General features: G+C 34.3%; 1 protein-coding gene across 3 annotated transcripts in view; it reads right to left on the bottom strand.

Annotated features, from left to right (window-relative positions):
• The window catches only part of CTNNA3 (catenin alpha 3), a 1,956,715-nt gene that overhangs the window by 756,675 nt on the left and 1,179,411 nt on the right, over positions 1-20,629 (bottom strand). The window contains exon 1 of one of the 3 annotated variants that reach the window (XM_031949476.1): positions 13,703-13,774. The exons of the other annotated variants lie outside the window; for them this stretch is intronic. The gene's annotated coding sequence lies outside the window, so the exon portion shown is untranslated. Of the gene's footprint in view, positions 1-13,702; positions 13,775-20,629 lie in introns of those variants that run through there. 3 annotated transcript variants of the gene reach the window in all.

The following is a 20,629-nucleotide window of genomic DNA, read 5'->3' as shown; positions in this document are numbered from 1 at the left end:
TATGCTTACTCATTGCTTTCCTGCTCACTCATTGGCTTGACAAGATCAAATAACAAAAAAAGGTCTTTTCAAGATGTCGTCTTTATTCTCCAGCCCTGAAAGATTCAGATTCTCAATAAATGAAGGGTTATTAGTCTGAGGTACATAAGCCTAAACACACACACACTCCCTACATATATATTTATGTATATATATATTCATGCACATGTTTATTAATAACTATATCAATGTAATTGTTTCCTTGCAATCTCATGTATTTTTATTCATCTAAAAGCATGTTTATGAGATAGAAGTCCATAGACTTTATCAGATTGCCAGTGAGTTCCATGACTAAAAAAAATTAATAACACCATATCTTAATTTCAAAAGGGGGGTTATCTAAAATTACTGAGGAGATCTAATCATATAAATAGTGTTCCACGACCCTCCGAATTTCCTGAACCTCAAATCAAATTTGAATACCAAGAAATGGGGATATAAATCAGTCCACAAAATCTGCTCACTCAGAATCATTGAAAATGTAGTTTCTAGAGATAAACTGGAGTGATGGGGATTAATGGAAGCAGTAAATGCCTCACCGCTAGGTAAGAAATCGTTTTCATTTCATCACCGAGTTTCATTAAAAATTATGCTTCACAGATATACTTGATGATGTTCACCATATAAATGATCAAGGGCAGTTTTTATGACTTTTGAGCTAATACAACTGCAATATTCAAATGAATTTAAGGCTCTACTGGATGACACTATCACACCATCTAACAGTGAGTGACCTTGGTAACAATGTGGATATTGAACCTAGCATTTAAAATTAAAGATGCTCTTTTGTTTAAAATCACTATAATATACGTTGATACTATGATGGTTTTTCTTTTTCCTATCAGTGTGGATGCTCCAACCATTGGCACGATTAGCACCAGGAATTGAAACTGAGTGAGTCTAGTTCTTATCCATCAATAGATTGTTCACAGAAGATCTATTCAATGAATTTGAGGTCTTCTTTTGGGTCCATTCACACTTGATTGATATCAAGGTAGTTCCTGGATACCCCTGCTTTTGCTCCATGAGCAGTTCCCTCCTTTAAGGATTATACATGGCCTGAATGGGATACTGTATAATAATTCTTGTGTATAGCTACCAATGATATTAATTCAGATTTGCAGAAACTATGGTCCTTTCCATTTTCTTGTGGTCATTTGTTCTTCCGAAATCATGATGTTCCATATTTTATAAAAGATAGTCTTTATTGTAGAGGCAACATGGTGCAGTGACTAAAGTGCTGGCCTAGAGTCAACCTTCTCACATATCATGCCCATTCCTATATATCATGGTCCAGCCACAATGCCTTATTTGGTATTTTTCCCATATACTACAGCTCTTATCTCCATGCTTGAACTGGGCATTCAATCTGCTTCTCTCCTTTCCTTCAAACTTCAGTTCAAGGGTCACCTTACTTAGGAGCTGTTTCTTGGACATTCACCAAATTCAAATCCCAGACACTGGTTCTTATACCTCCAAGAATATATTATATCTGATTCATGTATGATAGATAAGAGAGAAAGAGAGAGAGGGAGGGAGGGAGAGGGAAGGAGAGAGGGAGAGAGGAGCAGAGAGAAAGAAAGAGACAGAGACAGAGAGACAAAAAGACAGAGATACACACAGAGAGAGGCAGAGAGACAGAAAGACAACAGAAAAACAGAGAGATGACAAAGAAATAGAGAGAATGGGAAATTTCTTGGTCTAACTAGATAACCATACTAGTTTTCAAGTGAGAGATAGAAATGGGAATATTTTACCAATTTCTGTCTAGACAGAATAGATGGTAAAGTAAAGTAACTGGTGGTAAATTTATATACATACATATATATATATATATACACATATATATACATATATACACACATATATATAGTTTGTGCTACAAAATACATATTTATGTGTATAAAATATTATAGAAAATATATACACACATAATATAATATGTAACATTATATATGCATATATATATATATATATATACAAATATATGTACATATATATGTGTGTGTGTGTATATACTCATATATTTACCATAAGTGTGGTAATTGACTCTGATACCACATTCACCCTGATTGAAGGAGTCTGATGACATGGCTGAAAGCATCATGCTGAAAAGCATGGGAGCCAATACGCAGCCTTGTTTCACTCTGGGAAAGCAAGCTGTCATAATATATAATACTAATGAACTTCTCAAGGCAACCAAATTTTGACATAGTTTCCCGTAAACCTTCAACGTTGACAGTGTAAAAGATTTTGGTCAGATCTACATTGTTGTTCACAGACCTCTGTTCTTCTCCTAGCCTTTCTCCTGGAATTGTCAAGAAGTAAATGCCATATTGACTATCCTTGGTCCCTTCTGAAGCCACACTGGCTCTCAGGAAGATAATTATCTTCCAGGTGAAGGAGGGCTCCAGCTAGAATCTTGCCAGAAAGCAATGGCTAAGAGAGAAACACCAGTCCCCTTCCTTTTGATTGTCACAGGACAATTTATTTCCTTTATCATTATAGAGATGGACAATGGAAGTACCTAACTCCTGCAGAATGACCTCCTCTGGCCATATAACACAGAAAAATTTAATCAATTTTTATATGAGTATTGGATCCTTAATATATATATATATATATATATATATATGTATATTATTAGAATGTAATTCTTCAATGTAGAGGCTCTTTCACTGCTGTCTTTGGATCCCTGCAGCCTGGCATAAAGTAGCTCTTTACTTGACTGGTCAACTGAATCTTAGATATTCCATCAGTTGTGAGAATATATGAGAATCATTAACCTCTCTGAAATTCAGCTTTACAATATGCAAAACAGGCATTAATAATGACTGTGTCCATATTAGCTCGAGTTCAATAAAATAATATAGATACATTGAGGTGCAAATATTAAAATGTCACATAAATTATTGTTATTTCTACATTTAATATTATAATTCAAATATCCAATATTTCTAATATTAATAAGGAAATCAATTTTTAAAGGTAAAACTTGGAGAAAATATTCCCATCTTTTCTGATCTTTAAGTTAAGGTGATATTATTCACCTATGAAAGAAGGAGAATGTAATGTAATGCAATATATAGTGCCAAATAAGCACAATTCCCCTACCAGGATACCAGTGTCGCAGGATAATAATAGCTATGACCATAAATGAAAGAGATCAAAATGAAAATCCCAAATCAGCTGTTGTTGATGCTTTGCTGATAGTTGAGGTCATGAAGTCAAATAGAAATATGATCATTTTACACAGGTCCAGTAAGTACTTAATAGCTTCATTGTAATGGGGCTAATTACCATCAGCATTTTTCAGATATAGCTTCTATCTTCCCACCCACATGATAGCGTAGATACAGCCCCTTCTTTCTTCATCCTTCAGTAGAAATTGGCTAAGGGGAAGAGATTTCTCTTTGTTTTCCACTGTTCCCTCAGTCATTTTATTAGAAATGATGACTTTTAGCGGAGTCACTCACTGAAAAGGAGACACCATACTGGCCAGGGACAAATCCAAATTGTTTGTCAAGCCAATCTATACTTCAAAGGCACCATGCAAGGGAGGAATACAAGGATAATATGAAAAGAAAAGAAATGATAAGACCCTGCAATGGTGGAAGTCTAAAGTGTCTTGGCTGTATGTATTACTCACTAAATTTCTACTTGTGAATGTTTTGTGTGGGCCCACTATTTGCAAGTTTGCCATGTATATTGCGGAAGAGTGAACTAATGGTTTATGTATGAAATATTTTGTCACTACCCCCCCCCATACAGTTTCAGGCAGCTAAGTGGCTTAGAGAATGGGGTGTTGTGTCTGGACTTAGCAAGTCCTAAGGTCCAATTTAGTCTCAGACATTTACTAGTCACAAAGCAAATAAATGAAGTCATTTAACCTGTGTCTTAGTTTATTCAGCTATGGAATGAGAATAATAAATCATCTACCTCACAAGTCTTTTGTGAAGATCAAATAAGATATTTACAAGCATTTAGTATACTGTTTGGCACATAGTAGGCCCTATACATGGGTAGCTAGGATATATGGTGGAGTACCAGGCCTGAAGTCAGGAAAATTCATCTTTGTGAGTTCAAATCTGGCTTCAGACTCTTACTAGCTGTATGATCCTGTGCAAGTCATTTAAACCTATTTCCTCAGTTCCTCATCTGTAAAAATGACACAGAGAAGGAAATGACAAATCCTTTCAATATCTTCGCCAAGAAAACCCCAAATGGGGTTATGAAGAGGCGGACATGATTGAAATGACTAAACAGATATAGATACATATTTCCTTTTCTTTGAGCTTTATATTCTGACTGATTATAGAAGGAAACACATCAATGTCGGCTTGTGAGTTATAGTTTTAGGAATGAGAATCCACAAAGTACTTTGGACTTGGTGTTAAACTCTCTCAGTGAACCTGCCCTGTGACCTGTGAGTAATACCAAGGAGGTAATAAATTAGAATCTTAGAAATGAAATGGATCTTAAAGGGCATATTGTACACATTACGAACAACATTATAAACAACAGTTTCTTCCTCCTCCCTATGATTATCCAGCTTCTACTTGAATATTTTCACAGACATTAAATAGAAATTTAAATTTGGAAAGGAACCTCAGAAGCAAGTTAGATCAAACTATAACTGGTTAGGAATGGCTTTTATAATATTCATATCCAATAACCATCTTTCCTTCTGTTAAATGCCTCTAGTGTAAGATAAACTAATCAGTTTGTAGGTGCTCAGGTTACTTTTGACAGAAATAAAATGGTTAAGAAGTTTGCTGTTTTGTTAATGTTGTTTTTGTTGTTGTTGCTGCTACTGGTGATGGTGGTAGTTACATTAAGCTTGATAGATATAGAGATCTCAACTTGGAAGATTATCTTCCTTAGAGATTATCTAGTCAGCCCTGATATTTGACAGTAGAGGCTACTGAAGACAATTAAATTTAAATGATTTGGCCAAGGTTACATCCTGTAGGTAATATTAGTAATAAGCTCTACATCCAAATCCAGTGACTCCAGAGCTAAAGCTTTTCCTCCTATGACATGCTGCCTATGAATGTGAGTGTAAAATTGCATTGGTCTCTAGATGTTTTGCTTAATGGCAGAAGTTTTTAATCTTCTTTTTCTCATTGACCTTGTATGGCAGTTTGGGGACACCTATAGACCCCATCTCATAATACTAAAAAAAAAAAACCCTCAAGGAAATGCTAATTTTAAGTTGTTGGTTAGTGAATCAACATTTAGTTTCCATCCCTCTCTAAGTGCATTCATTTTTTTTTCCTTTTAAACAGATACTTAAAATGAAGGTTTAGCGATCTGAAATTCACTTGTATGGAATATTTTATTCTCCCTTTCCCTCTAACTCTTTTCTTTCCTCATTCTGGTAAGGAAATTGACCTTCCTCCAACCATGAGTATATAATGATGTAGTTCTGCTCATTTCACTCAGCATCAGTTCATGTAAGTCTCTCCAGGCCTTTCTGAAATCACCCTGCTGGTCATTTCTTACAGAACAATAATATTCCAATTACCCAACCATTCTCCAATTGATGGGCATCCACTCAGTTTCCAGTTTCTTGCCACTACAAAGAGGGCTGCCACAAACATTCTTGCACATACAGGCCCTTTTCCCTTCTTTAAGATCTCTTTGGGATATAAGCTCAGTAGTAACACTGCTGGGTCAAAGGGTATGCACAGTCTGATAGTGTTTTGAACATAGTTCCAAATTGCTCTTCAGAATGGCTGGATGTATTCACAATTCCTCCAACAAGGTATCAGTATCCCAGTTTTCCCACATCCCCTCCAACACTCCACATTATCTTTGCCTGTTATTCTAGCCAATCTGACAGGTATGTAGTGGTATCTCAGAGTTGTCTTAATTTTCATTTCTCTGATTAATAAGGACTTGGAGTATCTTTTCATATGGCTAGAAATAGTTTCAATTTCTTTGTCTGAATCTCTTAGTTCTTATATACAATGGTGTTTCCCTACTGGTCATCTTTTTTGACCTTTCAAGAATTTTTGATAATATTTACCATACATTCTTCCTAAATACTTTTCTATCACAGGACTTTTTGGAAAATCTCTCTTTCCTAATTTCTCTTTTACTTGTCAGATTTTTCTCTATCTCAGGAACTTTTATTGAATCATTATGTATACTTAATCTATTCTAAACTCAGTATACCCCCTTATATCTCTGTCTTCACATAAGTTATCCTCCCATGTCTGAAGTGTCTCTCTCTACATCTTAGAAACCCAGGTTTACTTAAAGTATAAAAATACATGTCACCTTCCAAAAGAAGTGTTTCAGGGTACCTCTCGTTTTAGTGTTTGCTCCTTTCCTCAAATTATTTATATGCTGATTTATTTATAGGTTGTGGCCTCCCAACAAAATTCAAAATACTCCACTCTTCAATAAATCAACATTTACTAAAACCCCTTCTATGTGCCAAGAAGTTTTGAAGATCTGCTAAGTTTTCAAGATCCAAAACAAAAAATCAAAGGCAGAAATAACTTTTATTTAAAAAAAACAACAACCTGTAGTGAATATCAGATTTCTTTATGCATAGTAAAAGCTTAATAAATAAACATCCAGTTGAACTCGATTGGCTTGGTTCATAATGATACAGAAAGCAAATGTGAGAGGCAGGATTTGGGTATAAATCCTCCTGACCAAAAGAACAAAACTCTATCCACTATACCACACTGCCTAATAGAAAGAAGTTGCAGTGGCTTCTTTTAGAGAGGTGAAAATTATAAAGTATTTTTTTTCAATTTTATAATGCTTTCTTTTGATAACTGATGACTCCCCATAGCTCTGGAAGAAAGTAAAAACCAATTTTGCAGACCTTTCCATAAGCAGAACAGCTCAATATTTTAATTCCTTCCAGATGAGGCTTAACCAAATATTATATCCAACATTTGATAAATGGCTGTCAGAAGGAAGCCATCTGAGAGTCAATCACTCTCCCATGCATGTGCTTAGCCAGCAAAATGCTCAGGGACAGATATCACCCAAGGCCTATTGCTGTGATGTGATCTGGCCCTCTTACATTATGCCCATGACTTACTCCTGATGCCCAAAATGGACTAAGAATAAAATATTTCTTCCCAATAATGTGGCTGTTCCAGAACCCACAGACTAGAAACAGAGACTTATGTAGCTGGAAATGAAGACATGGGAAGCTAACTGCTCAATGAATACAATATTGCTGCTGGGACATCGGTCTCATAAAAATCTACCACCTATGTGTGCGTCGTACCCCAAACTAATGTTAGAAATGTATTCTCACTCTCAAAGAAAAAACTGACAGTTTTTTTAAGCTCATAAGATATAGGTTAGTGCTCTGATCCTCTCTTTTAATCACAGATCGAAACTGAATTTATATTGTCCCAGATGAAAGGCATCAATTTTTGTTGTACTAATATATTTGTTTTCTGTGTTAACAGTTCCCAAGGCCTGTGCATTTACAAGGAGAGGAAGGAAACAAGAATGGAGAACAGAATGGGTGCAAAGGTATCCTATCCTGGCCTGCAATGGCTTTTTATCTTCCCTAGAAAGGGGTTAAGATATACACTTTAATGAAATCAGTTAATACCAGTGCTGTATTTAAATACATATTTAAATATTTGGTAAAGGAACATTTAATCAATGGGCAAGCTTTTAATAAAATATTCATATGGTTTCAGAGAAATTTTGAAAATCGTGTTTGACTGATGCAGAGTGAAAGGAACAGAACCAGGAGAACAAGTGGTACTATAAAATCAACATTTGAAAAAACAAACAATTCTGAAAGGCCAAAGAAGTATGACTGACGTAGTGAAATTCTATGATTTCAGAGGATTAATGATTAAAAAATGCTGCCTAGATCATGCCATAGATCTGATGCATTGATATAACCAGGGCTTTGCTTTGGGAATATACTGATCATCTAAAATGGAGATGCCCAATATCTAGGAGAAAACATCCTACCCTGAGGACCATGTGGATGAGAGTAGCTACTTTCAATCAATTATATAGCTAGAAGAGGGTTGAGCTTTCACATTACTACATAGTAAAATCTCATTGTCAAGCTTCCTCCCCTCCCTTATTCGTGACACAGGTGACACTGAACTGAATCAGTAAATATGAAAGGACTAACATCCTCAAACTGATCTTTTTAGATCTGCTGGACTTGTGAAATAGAACTGAGATTTCTGTTTGTTCATTTTTATCCGTTTTCAATTTCAGGGCCAGAAGATAGAAAATTAGTTGGACCCAGAACCATAATTTCATAGTGACCTTGATTTTGTAGTCAGTTAATCTAGCAGGGAAAGTGGCTGAAGGCACTTTCAAGTCTAAGCACTTTGAAATTGGAGCTTAACAGTAAAGCTAAACTTCTTCTCCCCATGTAGTTTGGGGAGGGATTATTATTCCCACTAGATGATGAATGTGAAGCTTATATGTTTATTTGGAACATAACTTTGGAATCAGTATATTCTTATGAAAGCTAATATGATTGCTAAGTGGTGTGTGGTACAGGGACACAACCTTTAACTTAGGAAAACATCATTGGTGAGCACTGTGGGAAATAAGAGAGCCTACATTCCCCAAAGTCCCTTTAAGGGTACCAACGAAACTAGGGGGAGAAAGAAAATCCAATACACTTGCATTTAAAGTGACAGATGAAGGTAATCAGTGTTTCAACAATGTTCAGATATTTTCATATTTTTCAATGTGGTCAGTATGAGATTAGTTTTTCTTAAACATGGTAATTTGTTGGATGGGAAGAAAGAAGGAAGTAATATAGGGAGAGAAGGAGAAAGGGAGACAAAAGAAAGGAAGAGAGAAAATAAAAAGAAAGAAGAAAAGAGAGGGAAAGAGGAAGGCAGACAGGCAGGAAGGAAGGAAGGAAGGAAGGAAGGAAGGAAGGAAGGAGGAAGGAAGGAAGGAAGGAAGGAAGGAAGGAAGGAAGGAAGGAAGGAAGAAAAGAAGAAAAGAAAGCAGGAAGGAAAAAAAAAACATCCTTGGTCTCAAAAATATTGTGTTTCCTAGGGACAAATTATATGTACATATAGATATAATATATACATACCATTTTCTAAATATATTATATAGAGCAACTAGAAGTATATTTTCTAGTATTCTATACATAATCCATTAATATAATATACTCAATAGAGATTCTCTATAGAGATCTGTACTATGTCATATATGATTAGAATATCTATTTCTGTTGTTTGGTCATTTTTCAGACATGTCAAAATTTTCATAATCCAATTTGAGATTTTTTTTTTGACAATGATAATGGAATGGTTTGCCTTTCCTTATCTAGTGGATTTTACAGAAGAAGAACATTGGCAAACAGGCTTAAGTGACTTGTCTAGCATCTCAAAGCTGGTATGAGTCTGTGACTGGATATGAATACAGCTCTTCCTGACTCTAGGCCTTATAGTCTCTCCATTGTAGCACCTAGTTTCCCAAAATTATTTATGTATATAATCTATCTGTATATATGGTTAAAATAGCATATAACTATTATTATCATTATTATTTTGCTATTACTACCTCTACTGCTATTATTTGTTGCTAAGATGATAGGTATATCCAGGCAATCTCTTTCCAAATCCTTTTCAACTTGACAGAATATTTGTCCTGTTTTAGTGAGCTATTGCCACCATGCTCATAATGCTAACACAGTCTATGTCACATGGATCATGTCCACATCTCTAAGTACCCCATTGTCCTTATGCCCTTCATGGCCTGCTGATCCAATCTCCAACCTCATATACCTCCTCTACCATTAGCCTTTACTCATACTTCCACTGCTGAAATCTACTAAGGGAAATCAGGCAATTGTGCTGGCTTGGTTGACTATTATAAATTCATTCCACATCTGCCCCAAAATTGTCTCTTTTGCATTGGTAGATTCTCTTTCCTGGTCCCTTACTGACTATTCCAAATCTCTTCTTCTTTCTGGAAATTCTAAACCCCAATCCCACCTTTATTTTCTCAATAGATATCTTTATTTCCTTTTATCCTTGAAAACTAAAGCCTTATAAGTAGAAAATTCTTTATTTTCTCCTACTTCCTAATTCAAAATGTAGGTTTCACATTTGCTTTTTTATTCATTCCTATCTCTGAGTAAAAGTTGTTCCTCCTTTGTGCCAAAGTCAAATGTTCTACTTTTCCTTAATATCTCCAATCTTTTCACCTCTTCTGGGTGAGTGTTCCATAATATATCCTTTATATTCCCTCTTCTCTCTCCTTTCTCTTTCTCCATAAAATCATTTTTCCCCTCTCATATTCTTAATTCTATCAATAATAGATACCAAGCATCCTCATTTGCCTACAAGCATTTTGAAGACTAAACTTATTGAGTAGAAGACAGAATATCATATTATAAAACATAAAATAAGTATGGTGAAATCACAATTGAGAACATTTATTATAAAAATATGAACCTGGCATAAACAGTTCTATGCATCAAAAATGAGATTAAATAAATTAGTATTTATCCACAAAAACATAAAATACCCACATTAACAGAATACCAAAGATTACCAAAAATGCAATGAAAATAAATTGAACTAATTGGAAAATTGGAAACACAAAAATTAGGTGGACTTACAGTTGAATTCTATTAATTTTTCTTTAGAATAGTTACTAATTGGAGATAGCTGGATGGCAGTACTGGCCCTGGAGTCAGGAGGACCTGCATTCAAATTCTGCCTCAGACACTTAACACTTATTAGTTGTGTGACTCAGGGCAAGTCAATTAACCCCAATTGCCAAACTAAAAAAAAAATATCATTTTACTACATAAATTATTTTTCTTAAAATTGTTTAACAATACTTTGGAGGGGCAACTAGTTGGTGTAGCAGATAGAGCACCAGCCCTGAAGTTGGGAGGAACTGAGTTCAAATCTGGTTTCAAACACTTAACATTTCTTGCCTGTGTGATCCTGGGCAAGTCACTTAACCTCAATTGCCTTAGGAAAAAAAGCAAAAAGTACTCAGCAAAACTTTTTAGAAGTTATTACTTATACTACACAAATTACTTTTGATTGCAACACTTTTAAAAATTTCATTTATGACACAAACAGATTTCTAATCCCTGATCTAGGGAAAGATTAAATAAAGAAAACTATTTATCAATAACAGCAGCAAATGAACATTGAAACATTTTCAATAAATCCTACCAAAACACCTACAGTTACCTATATGTATGAGCTTGTTTACATTATTTTCTAGTTTGATTTATACTAGTGATTCAACAAATCACTGGTTCAATTGTATGAAAATATTTAATATAATAAAAACTTTAAAACTAAAAACAATAAGGTTTATTTCATTTTTATCTATAAAGGACATGAGAGCTCTGATTTCAGAGCATGATCAATGGTTTCTGCTTGCTTCTAAAATATATTCAGAGACTTGGTGTGTCTGCTTCTTGCAGAATCTAAATAAAGCTGTTTTATTCTCCATCTCAGTATATATAAAGGGATGAATGTTCCCTACTGCAAACTATGTGGGTCAAGAAACAGGTATTTGATTGGTTGTTGAGCAGAACCCAGGTGTGCCTTAAAGGCATTAACTGGAAAAGCTGAGTTTCTCCTTGCAGGCTATACCTAATGAAGAAAATAATTCTGGCTGGGTGAGTGAGGAAGTTGTGGAGAGAGACAGAGACAGAGACAGAGAGACAAAGAGAGAGAGACAGAAAGAGAGAGAACACCAAAAGCCAGTAACTACCTCAAACTGCTCAGATATATATAACACTAGTAGTCTTATGGGAATTGAAGTAGCTGTGATCTGAGGGCCCAACTCATCAGTGAGAGTAGAAATAGGAATAAAACCCTTTCAGAGCTTGTAATAAGATCATATATGGATAGTTGCAGAGAAAAAAGCACCTTTGACAAACTAAAATATTCATTTCATCTCAGAATCCTGTAAAAACAGATGTAACATCTTTTTTCCCCCTTTTATTTGTCTCATATCAAACAAGAAAAATGAATCAAAATTTAGGAATAAGTGAAACACTAAATGCTTGCCTGACAAATATAGTAGAAAAGTTCAGATGTAGCCTCATTCTGCTATTATTGACATAGAATTGGATTTATTATTTAGAATATTTAGTATTTGGAAAACATTATTTCTTATAAATTATTGAATTATTTATTAAAATTTATTCTTATTTAGAAATAACAATAAAATGAAAGAGAAATTAAAGGCATGACAACAGCTAAAGAGAAATCAAATGTCTCCCCTTATTTTCTGATGCTAATATAATTTTCCATAATAAACCAAAAATAAATTAACTGAGAGTATTAAAAGTTTCAATAAAGTAGCAGGGTACAAAATAAACCCACAGAAAGAAATAGCCTTAGTTTATAGCAGTAAAAAACCCAGGAGGAAATAATAAAAGGAAAATTCCATTCCAACTAATTAAAAAAATGCATTAAATACCTAGGAGTATCAGACAAACTCAAGAACTATATATAAAATAATAAAATTCCCTCTAAAGAAATAAAGGTTGCCTTAAATTGACTGGACATTCATTGCTCATGCCGGACCTTGTAATGATAAGAAAAATGATAATAATAACTGAATCAGTTGACAGGTTTAGTGCTCTATCAACCCATAGAGCTGGACAAAATAATAGCCACATTTCTTTGAAAGAAGAGTAGATCTAACATATTAAAGGAAATAACAATGGAAAAGTAAGGAAGAAAAGTGGTTAGGCTTTCCAAATGTAAAATTTTATTATGAAACAGTGATAAGGAAGACTATATGGAACTAGTTAAATACAAAGAGAACAGAGGAGATAAATGAAACAGGCTACCTAAGGAAAAATTAGAAATAACTGAATTCAATAGTTGAGTATTCAATAAACTTGAAAAATTATTTAAGAAAGGACTCTCTGATAAAAGAAAATCATTAGAAAAGATGAAAACTTCTCCGGTAGAATTAAGTTTAGATTATCACTTCACAATGTATATCCAAATTAAAAGCCACATTATTTTTTAAATAGATGCAAATGCAATCGTTTCAGACATATGGCTAATCATGATTTTTTTAAAAGGGAGATTGTTGTTGAGTTGTTTCAGTCATGTTTAACTCTTCATGAAGCCCTGTTAGGGTTTTCTTGGCAAAGAAACTAGAGTGGTTTCCCATTTCTTTCTCCAGTCCATTTAAAAGATGAGAAACCAAACAAACAGGAGTAAGTGATAAAAAGAGATAGCAGTGATCAAAAAACAAAAGGAAAGAAAAAAAAAAAACTAGAACACATTGATTACATAAAATGAAAATAGCATTGCATAAATAAAAACTTAAATAACTAAGACAAAAAAGAGAAGTGATCAATTTGGGGAAAATTCTTTTTATCAAATATTCCACAAAGGGTCTGATATACAATTAAAATAAGAAAATAGAAATGAAACAAAAAAAAATCTCACTAGAAAAGTGATCCAATTAGAAGGAAAAGAAGATTCTCAAAAGAATTGCAAAATTTTAACAAATGTTTAAAAATACTCCATTGCTAATGATAGAGATTTTAATGAAAACAATTCTCTTATTTTACTTTAAATTGAAAAAATTGGCAAAAATGACAAAAAATAAAAATGATTGGTGGTGACAATTCACAGAGCAATTTATAATTGCGTAAAGAAAGTAATTAAAATGATCATACCTTTTGAGCCCAAATTTCTGCTTCTAGTCATATACTCCAAGGAGATCACTGTCTGAAAGAAAGGCTGTGTACTCCAAAATATTTATAGCAACACTTTTTTTTTTATGATACCAAAGAGTGGATACAAAGTAAATAGCATGAACTCAGATTCAGGAATTGCTAAGCAATTTTGGATACATAATGTAACCAACTCTTCTTGTGGTGTGAGAAATAATAAATATTCTGACTAAAAAAAAAAAGACTGGATAGACATGAAAAAATAAAGAGTAGAAGAAGGAACAGTATCTATATAGTAACTACATCAATGTAAATTGAAAGAATAACAAAAACTTTGACTAGAACAGGTTGATTCATTTTGCCTGATCCCCCCCCCCTTTGTTTTATTTCTGAGAAGATGGAATTTAACTGGGAAATGTAAATAGTATGAAAACAAAATATATCCATTATTTTTCTGAAATATTCATATTTATCCATTAAAACAAAGAAACAGAAAACCTTGAACTTGTCATTCTTTATTTCTGTCATTAATTTGCCAAGTTTCTATTTCCCATTCGTTATGGAACTCCTAGAATCAGCTCTACTCCCCCACTTCCTAATCTTTTCTGCTGCCCTCACAACCAGTCCTAGTTGAACACACTGTACCTTGAATCCAACATTGGTTTTCTTCCAAAAATGAAAGAACAATATAATCAACTGCTCAGCCCCACCCATCAACTAAAACCTCATTCTTCAAAGTTGCCAAAGATCTTCTAATGCAGAACTAAAACTGCCTTTCTTCAGTTCTATGAACTCTCTAAAGATTTTTTTTTGGGGGGGATATCCAATGTTTACTAATTCCTCTATTCAGACATCCTCCCTTTCCCTTGGTTCTCATAATATATTTTTCTGATTCTTTTTCTATTAATCTGTCACTTTCTTCTATCTTGCTATAAGATCTTCCATCTCCTAAGTTTTTCTCAGAGTGATCAACAAAGCTCTTTTTTGGCCCCTGTTCTCTGTACATACTCTCTCCTTTGATGAGCTCACTTCTACCACAAATTCCAGAAACATTCAAGATCTTCTCTATTCAGATATTATCAGACCTATATAATCTAGATTTGGTTTCAGTTCTTATCTCTAGTTCCATATTAACAAGTATCCACTAAACATTTCTAATAGATATTCCAGGGACATGAAATATTCTTCCTCCTCACCTTCACCTCACAGAGTATATAATTTTCTTTAAATCACATTTCATTATTTATCTTCCCTGTCAGTGTATATGTATAAGTGCATACATATTTGTATATGTATACATATGTGTATATGTATATATTTATATATCTATGCATCTCCTATATCCATCTACTATCTATTTATCTATCTGTTGAATCCCCCCAGATGGAATATAAATTCCATGAGGGCAGGGATTATTTCATTTTTGTCTTTGAACCCATAATATCTATTCACAATGGTTGGCACATTAACAAGTACTAAAAAAGGTATGTTGATTGGGTATCATTATTTCCTTTTCTTCATAAATTCAGATTCCTACCTCATTCTCCTAATCACTCCCTAAAAACAAACAAAAACCCACACAAAAAAACAACCCTAAGGTTTATTGTGATTTACTCAATTATATATATAGAAGAGGAAGTAAAGGCAGGAATATAGATTAAGTATCTGAGTTGTTTTATAACTTTTTTGGTGAATTTTTCTGAAACATAGTTTATATGAAGTGATTTTATAATGTAAATATATGTGTCTCACCAAACAAAATTGACATTAATCCATTTACCAAGTCAATTTTTCTGCAGCATGTCAGTTTTAATTTATAACTGTGATAATTTCAAATCTCAAGGTAACTGCATGGGAACCTTTATTAACAGAACCCATATAAACAGGCATCCCTAGGAGACCTCACATAATTCAAAGATTCTGCTCCCCATTTATCCTTCCCTCTGGATCCATCTTACCCTGACTGAATCACTAATGCAGTCTAAAAAGAGAAGGGCAGGAAAAAGCAGACCGGATTTAGGATTAAGAGCTGAAAAGTTCCCTTTGGGAGAAATTTATCCAATTTCTTCATTCCACAAAGGCAGAAACTAAAACTCAAGGACTTGACTTGGATAAATTACTTGTCCAAGATCACATCATTAGTACGTGGAATGGACAAGACACAACCAGACTTCTGGTACCATATTGAGGGCTCTTCACAATAGAGTGCTGAAACTGGATGAAAGAAGATAGACAGCAGGCCCTGTACAGAGTTAAATACATTTCATAGAATTGTAAAAACTGAGGTGGTTCTCATATTCTAATATCAAAATCTTCACTATCTAGACTGTTCACATTAAGGTACAAAAGTTTATGTGATATCTGCTGGTTGGGGAATTTCTTGTCACCTTAAATTTAATAAATAATTTCCTTATTAGGACCTCATTATGTAAATATCTTTATTATGCCAAGGATATTAACATATCTTTCTAAATATTCCTTTTGGAAAAATTAAGTGAAGGAAGTTGAAATTAATTATGTGAATAAAATAGGAATTAGAAAATTGCCTTCAGTTTTCTACTTAGAAAATCCTATTCCCTATGGAACCAGAGAAGTTGCATAAGAAGAGACAGAGAGCACAGAAATTCATGGAGGATCATTTCCTCCTACAAAGATACTTTATTTCAGTATTATTACATAAAAAGATATCTTTGATCCCTAGAGTTCCTTGTCAGTTCCTCATCTCTGGCCACTAAGATTCGACTGAAGGAAGTTGTCTAAAGTACTCACTGGCAAATTTCTATTTTTAAAAGACAGGTCTGGAAGGTATAAGCAAGGACAAGAAACAGGATGAATACAAAAGAGCATCACACCTACTGTAACAATAGTATTAAGAGTGTTAAGACAGAGAATGAGAAGAAGCTAATAAAGAATCCTTAGGGTAAACAAAGGATTTTTGTTTGGATTTTTCATTTCATTTTGTTTGAAGCTATCTTGAAGGCTAGTTGAATTAAAGAATAGGACAGGGGCAGGAAAAAGAGCAGATGAAATAATGATAATAGATGATAGTGATGATGCAGAATTATCCAATGTTTTTTACCCTTCTATTGAAGCATAAAGCACCCCAACAATATTAGGGCCCCCACGTCCATATGACAAAAGAATTCACAAACTCAGATTGTCTTCAAGTCAAAGGGCAAAAATATATACTACTAACAATAGATTAAGTTCCAAAAGAATTTAGCATAGAAACAGGAGCAAGAAGATAAAGTTACAGGAAAAATATAGAGAGATCAAGTGTTTTAAGTTGCTGATATGCCTAATTTTATGCCTTAGAGGTGGATTTGAGAAATGGTTTTTAGAGATGAAGTTGAGGAGTATTGAATTCTAAGGCTTAGAGGTGAATGTGCATGCCATTATTGATTTCAATGGCTCAGATTGTCTCAGAAACTTTATCATTACTGACCAACAGATTATTTCTGACATTCAGCATTGTTTGTGGCACTCCTAGGGCCAGGAAGCCTTAGGGTTATTGCTCTATCCTCCATAGGAGTTACACAACATGACTTCTGTTGTCACTGCAAGGGGACAAGTCTTCAGGCTCAAAATTGTCTGGAAAGATAAGATCATAAATGATTAGAAGGAAGAGGGGCTTTTGTTAGGTGAAAAAAAGGTAGGAGTATGTATTTTTTTTTAAAATAAAGATCCTTGAATCAATAGACATGGAATGTAGATTTGAATCCTGATTCTTCATGGCCAAACTGGATGGCCAGGTCAATTTATCTCTGTGGAATTCAATTTCTCATCCATAAAAATTGGATACTTCACTAAAAATAAGAAACCTCTCAGTTACTTTTCAGTAAATTCTCATTATCACTATTTCCAATAGTAATAGTACATCCTCTTCCTCTTATTGCAATACCAGGGAAACTGAGGCAGGTAGAGACTGATTTAATTTTAAAATGGAGAATTTAATAAGCTAGTTGATTGAATGGGACTGTTGTCCAAAGCACTCAGTGCAAAGGAATTGAGGCACAGACTTTATATAGGATTGTAACTAGCAAAGCAAGTAGGTGATAACAGAAGCAAAAAAAATGCAATTAGATTGAAATGGACAGACACGAGATAGACAGTTCAGACCAGATTATTCAATTTAAAGCATCCTTTAATAGCTGGCCAGCCAGGACTGACCTCCACTAACAGGCTAGAAGAGATCAGCCCTGAACCTTTAGTGAGATACACTTTTAAGGGTGTTTGCCACATCCTGGTACAACTTTGTGGTTACAGATTTCAGAAATCACTGACACAGTTTCTTGTTTACAATGGGGATATGTCTGGATGTGAGTGAGCACACAACAGAACCTGTTGACATGTTTTACAATGTTGTCCTGACTCTGTTAGGCACACACTTCTCAGAAAGTCTGGGACTTCAATTGCTTCTCAGAAAATCAAGGTCTCATGAACCGGGCAATAGGACCCAGTTTGAACATAACATTTCCCTTAATTTAGTTTGAGCAATGTCTGCCTATAAGCTTGAGGCCCCTTGACCCAGGGATGAGGGGGCCAGTCTTTTGTCCATTTCAAGATATTTTCCTTAATTTATCATCAGGCAGCTGTGACATAAGAAAAATATTTTTTCATGCCTAAAGCAATAACAGGATGCATACAATGCAGGGAATGGATTTAGGATGCATACAATGGTAGAACTGGGCTCAAGAGGACCTTCCAGGGTCAGTATTTTTGGAGAACAATACCTGACCTTATCTGTAGAACCACTTTACAGGTGTGATGTCCAAGGAAGCAGAAGAACAGAAATAGGCAAGGTCACTCTACGGTCATACTTGTCACTTTGATCTAGTGTATGAGGTGGCTAAATCCACGTTGTCATGAGAAATTTATGGGACCCTTTTTTGTTCAATCCCCACTTCTATTGAGGGAAAGATTCAAATCCTAGAATCCTCCTCAATATAAGCTACAGATTGCATAACCACAAACAAGGACCAACTGTTATTATTAGAATAAAAAGCAGGAATAGGCCCAACAAGGACATAATGAGGCTAGTTAACTAGGGGAGGAATTGAAGAAGGACCGGTACCAGTTCTGTTCCACTGTCTATTCCTTTCAGGACTCCAAGTTTTTGCAGACTAGAGCCAAACTTTCTCTGATTAAAAACAACAGACCGCTTCTCAGAGCAGTACAGAGGCCATTCACTTAAGGAACAGTATAAGTCCAGGCCTCTGGGAGTTTTACCTGCCTCTCAAGCTCAAGGGAATAGAGTATTCTAGATGACTATGGTTGAGATCCATCTGTGCAATTAGATCACAATAACTCATTTCACTGTGGGTGAAGGTCATAGAGCCAATAGCAGTGGAGCCCAGCAGGCCCAAGCCCACCAAGATGGATATGAGAACTTTATGCCAATAAATTTGATAACCTAAGTGAAATGGAGGAATACCTACAAAAATATAGATTGCCCAAATTAACAGAGGAGAAAGTAAATTGCTTAAATAGTCCTATTTCAGAAAAAGAAATAGAACAAACTATTAATCAACTACCTAAGAAAAAATCCCTAGGACCAGGTGGATTCACACGTGAATTCTATCAAACATTAAAAGAACAATGAACTCTAATACTATATAAACTTTTTGAAAAAAAGGGAATGAAGGATTCCTACCAAACTGCTTTTGTGACACAGACATTGTACTGATACCTAAACCAGGCAGGATGAAAACAGAGAAAGAAAAATATGGACCAATCTTCCTAATGAATATTGATACAAAAATATTAAGTAAAATATTAGCAAAGAGATTACAGAAAATCATCCCCAGGATAATACGCTGGGACCAAGTAGTATTTACACCAGGAATGCACAGTTGGTTCAATATTAGGAAAACTATTAGCATAATTGACTATATCAATAACCAAATTAACAAAAAAAACATATGATTATCTCAATAGAGGCAGAAAAATCATTTGATAAAATCCAACACAAATTTCTATTAAAAATACTAGAGATTATAGGAATAAATGGGCTTTTCCTTAAAATAGTAAGGAGGATAATTGGAACCATTCCCAATCAGATCAAGGGTGAAACAAGGTTACCCACTGTCACTATAACTATTCAATATTGTGTTAGATATGTTAGCTTTGTCAATAAGAGAAGAAAAAGAGATTAAAGGAATTAGAGTAGGTAATGAGAAAACCAAATTATCACTCTTTGTAGATGATATGATAGTATACTTAGAGAACCCCAGAGAATCAAGTAAAAAGCTATTAGAAATAATCTACAACTTTAGCAAAATTGCAGGATACAAAATAAATCCACATAAATTATCAGCATTCTTATACACCACTAACAAAAACTAAAAGCAAGAGATATTAAGAGAAATTACATTTAAAATATCCATCAATAGTCTAACATATTTGGGAATCTATCAGCCAAAGGAAAGTCAGTAACTATAGAGCAAAACTATAAAATACTTTCCACACAAATAAAATCTTAACAATTGGATAAATATCAAATACTCTTGGGTAGGTCGAGTAAATATAATAAATATGACAATACTACCTAAAATAATCTATTTGTTTAGTGTTATACAAATCAAACTCTCAAGAAACTATTTTATTGACAGAAAAAATAACAACAAAATTCATCTGGAAGAACAAAAGGTCAAGAATTTCAAGGAAACTAATGAAAAAAACAAACAAACAAACAAACAAAAACAAATGAAGGTGACCTAGCTGTGACAGATCTAACTATATTATAAAGCAACAGTCATCAAAACCATTTGGTACTGGCTAAGAAACAGACTAGTTGATTAGTCAAATAGGTTAGTCAAATAGGTCCAGGAACAAGAGTCGAGAGTAGACGATCTAGGGACCTCTTCAGGAACTTAAATAATAAGGGGTCTGAGCATCCATGCAAAGACAACGGTCAGACCCAAAGTCCAG

The sequence above is a fragment of the Sarcophilus harrisii genome, chromosome 2 (genome assembly GCF_902635505.1).
Source record: "Sarcophilus harrisii chromosome 2, mSarHar1.11, whole genome shotgun sequence".
In the NCBI taxonomy this organism is placed as follows: Eukaryota; Metazoa; Chordata; class Mammalia; order Dasyuromorphia; family Dasyuridae; genus Sarcophilus; species Sarcophilus harrisii.
This window is presented reverse-complemented; position numbering and strand designations above follow the sequence as displayed.